At 31.7% G+C, this 4,046-nt stretch overlaps 1 long non-coding RNA gene across 3 annotated transcripts; it reads right to left on the bottom strand.

The window, feature by feature from the left end:
* Positions 1 to 517: 517 nt before the first annotated feature.
* Positions 518 to 3,676, bottom strand: LOC118492321. 3 transcript variants are annotated; one of them, XR_004893197.1, is made up of 5 exons: positions 3,494 to 3,676; positions 3,302 to 3,395; positions 2,508 to 2,597; positions 1,889 to 2,377; positions 518 to 1,814 (listed from the first exon to the last, which is right to left on the bottom strand). It is a non-coding gene; the product is annotated as an uncharacterized LOC118492321 (long non-coding RNA). The 3 variants fall into 3 exon arrangements; XR_004893198.1 differs by having other exon boundaries at positions 2,161 to 2,377; positions 3,494 to 3,666; XR_004893196.1 differs by having other exon boundaries at positions 518 to 2,377; positions 3,494 to 3,641.
* Between the last annotated feature and the right edge of the window lie 370 nt (positions 3,677 to 4,046).

Raw genomic sequence — 4,046 nt, 5'->3', positions numbered from 1 at the left:
CCATTCAGTAAGTATATAACACCATTCAGTGAAGAATATAACACCATTCAGTAAAGAATATAACACCATTCAGTAAAGAATATAACACCATTCGACATATATATAACACCATTCAATAATCATTACACCTCTGTAAAGAATATAACACCATTCAGTAAAGAATATAACACCATCAGCACATATATAACACCCTTCAATAAAGAATATAACACTATTCAGCACATATATAACACCACTAGGTTATCACCCGGGACTGCTTCCCGGGTAGCTTACTTTAATTAGTTAAAAAACTTGTGTTTTTATTAAAATCTAACATATTATTTCATTAAATTTTATGACAAAAATGTTGAAATACTTAAACCAAACAAATAACTACCAGTTGTGAACAATAATATTGGTAATTACGATTTTTTAGGTGCCAAAAGTTTTAATACTTCAACTAATCATCAAATACTATTTTACTAATTAAAGTCATATACGGCCCAACACTTTTATAACATTAAAGGGCCAATTTTCATTATCAATAACATAAAAAGCACAAGAATATAAGAACTTGTTGAACAAATACCAAATAAACCAACAGGTAACATCAATAGTACAGAACAAAAGTTAAAATTTAATGGAAAGAAAAAACAAATTATATATCATAAGTTGCCAAAAATCTCTTTGTAAACGACGTTGGCAGTTTGATTTGTTGGTTTTGCTTCATCATCGAATATTAAAATCTTCACACTATCTCTCGTCTTAACTCTTGATAGAGCAACATACAGTTGACCGTGCGTGAAAACAGGATCTTTTAGATATAGACCAACTCTAGAATGATTGTCCTTGACTTTTGTTAATGGTCATGGCAAAGCATACGGATAACGGAAATTGTCTGCGTTGAAATTGAAAAGGGATTTTTTTTGTCTGAAGGTATCATGTTAATCCTCGGAATAAAAACCTTGATCCAATATTTCCGCCGGATATTACTTCAGCTTCGATTACTCGTTTACCAAGAAAAGTAATCTGAAGTCTAGTTCCATTACATAAGCTGTTTTGTTGATCGATATGTTTAAGAAATCTAAACCGTGTTTGAGGATGAGGTTTTGGAACATGTATATATAATAAAAAGTAGGGGAGTTATTTTAAGTAGTTATACAAACTAAAATAGGAGAAAGCTAAATTTTTAAAGTTACCCAAAATAAAATTTTAAGAATGGTACAGGTTTGATTACCAAAAATAAAAATCCGAATTTGTTATCAGTTAAATCAATTTTGAATTTTGAATCCCTTATAAGTTAAATCAATTTATTATCAGTAATAATTGATAATTATAGAAGAAATGTAATTTATTCAATTTACCAAAATAAGTATTCGAATTTGATAAATATTTTATTTATTAACTTTGAAATTCAAAATTATTTAAAAAGGTCAAACTAATCAATTAATATGGAGTTTTTCGTAGCTTTAGAACTACTGGTAATCACTAATAGTGAAAAATTGTTCTAATATACCATATTGTCACAGATATAGGAGCACACTAAATCTAAAAAAAACCAAATCAAGTAAATGATAAAAACTTCATTAACCTGTCTAAATCCACTAAGAACCAGTATCACGAAAAAAATTTGATCAAATAAGAATTAATTTACAAAAAAGAATTAATTTTTTTACCTGCTCAACTTTGGAATTGCGTGGTGCAATATCACATAAGGCATGCAAAAGTCTAAGCCCTGATAACAGGTTTCTGAAAAGTTGTTCATCACGTTTGGATTCCAGAAGCTTTGCAATTAGGTGTCATGTCAAACATCTTGCCAAGGTTTCCACATTAATCTATAATATCAATACTGCATCTCATTAGTTGAGGCAAAAGTGTTTGTAAGAAGGAGAGATACTCTCGAGCTTACCCTTTTATTACACATCCGGCTAAGGCTACCCACTTCAGTGGATCTCTAACCCAAATCCACACTAACTGGTATAGTTATACTTTGTATTTTCCATAAGTAAAAAAAAAAAGAAGAATTTTTAGAGCCAGGGGGTCTCGCAAGAGCAGCTTCTCTATCCCATCCCCCTGGAATAGAGGAAAGGTTTGCACCCTTCCCAGACCACAGTAATAGCTTTTGCTATAAGTAGGATTATATTGGGTATGTTTGTTAATTAATGGAGGCAAAAACTTAACTTTAGATGCTTTCAACGTCGCTTGAACCCCTATTGTTTGACCAAGCTCCGGTAGCTACTGAAGTTTGCATGTGAAAAGTCTTGAGTCCATATCCACGTTTCTGAATTATTTCCCCATTATCACCAATGATATCGTTGTGTTTCCCAATTGTGTATATGAAATTCTTTTGAAAAAGTCTCGTGCGCAATCGATGGGCTTCTTTGGCATATAAAAGAGCCTACAAAGAAGAGGCAATTTGTTGGAAAATAATAAGGTTTTTTTTTTTTTTTTTTTTTTTTTGGGTAAAGGGTTATCCCGGAAAATAAAAAAAAAAGTTAAAATATGACACCAACATTTGATAAATGTACCTCGATCATGGATCCGTTTGATATCATTTTTTCACTCAAATCATAATACGAGTTTGAAGAAAGAAACAATGACTTGCTTGTCACAGGAACCTACAATAAGAGGTGAATGTGGATAAACTCAATTAAGCATAAAGGAAATAATAGTGATGAATTCGATAAGCAGGTTGGGAGTCAAAAAAAATGAGAATGATATTGAAATTTTACAATTTAAGTAATGTTGGCAAAACTTTACAACAACGAAGATTAAAACTAATATTAATAGTTTTAAACTCATTGATGTATGTATATAATCACTCCTTTATGTTCTCACTAAACAGTTCGGGCAATTGCTGTTAAACCCATTGATCATTTTTGTGCTTCATCTTTCACTTGTTGAATTATGACTTAATCTTGGCAAATGGTAGGCATATTTTAATCTAAATAAATCTTTTTTAGTGAACATGTATGCATCAACAAATCCATACCCAATAGGCCAATTTTGTGAATATATAATTTTATTCACTAAAAGACTATTTTTGAGCACATCCGATGAAGAAGCAGGGCAGGATCTTCAAACCAACCTTCATGACCCTTTGATATAACTAAATCATTTGAATTGGACCGTAACTACCATTTGAACCACTAAAAGTTAATGGAAAGAAAAACAAATACAGGTCTAGTTAATAAAACCCTAGAATGGATTGATGGGGTTGAAGATATGGAGTTCCATGTGCGAGTAAGATAAAAATTAAAGGGTTTCTCTAGATATAATAGATACAGTTACCCCTTCAAACATCAAAGATTTAGAGAATTACCTGTATTAAATCGGATCTTCAGTTGTATATCAACGATGATAAAATCATTGAACACAGAGAAGGAGTAGGAGTCGTCAACAGAATATAAGAAACCCTAATTTAAAAAAACCCAAAAATCTTAAGAATCAAATGGAAACAGAGGATAAATAAGAAGGATTAGAAATGGAATATTTAAAGTTTACCCTGTATTACATTGGATTTTGACTTGTATATCGCCGTTGATAAGAACGAGGCGGACATCACAATAACACAGAGAAGATAGGGTTAACAATGGTTGTTGGCGATGACACAAATGAAGATTGGAAATATTAAATTTTTATAACATATATACGGATCCGAATTAGCTGATCCGGATACAAAACAGGGCTTCATTATATGTGAAAAATGTAAAACCCAATAGGATCTTTCAATGATATCAATGTTAACTTGTGTAAGTGCGGAATCCAAACACAAGCGGATTCAAGAAAACAATAAAGTAAATAAACACAATAATCAAATCAAAAACTATCTTGCATTCACCTTAGAATTGATGACTGATACAAGATGCACACATACACGATCTCGAGTAGGCTCCCTTGACCTCCTATCAGACGATTAACCCTTTGAACATAACAAGGGTTTGTTTTTATAGTACTTAAGATGGACCGAAACCAACCTAAGCCCACTCGAGATCTCACCAAAACCCATAACTAACATTCGACCCAAACATAATAGTTAAAACATTACAAGATCAACCCTATACTAT

Source organism: Helianthus annuus, chromosome 5, assembly GCF_002127325.2.
Source record: "Helianthus annuus cultivar XRQ/B chromosome 5, HanXRQr2.0-SUNRISE, whole genome shotgun sequence".
NCBI classification, from domain to species: Eukaryota; Viridiplantae; Streptophyta; class Magnoliopsida; order Asterales; family Asteraceae; genus Helianthus; species Helianthus annuus.
This window is presented reverse-complemented; position numbering and strand designations above follow the sequence as displayed.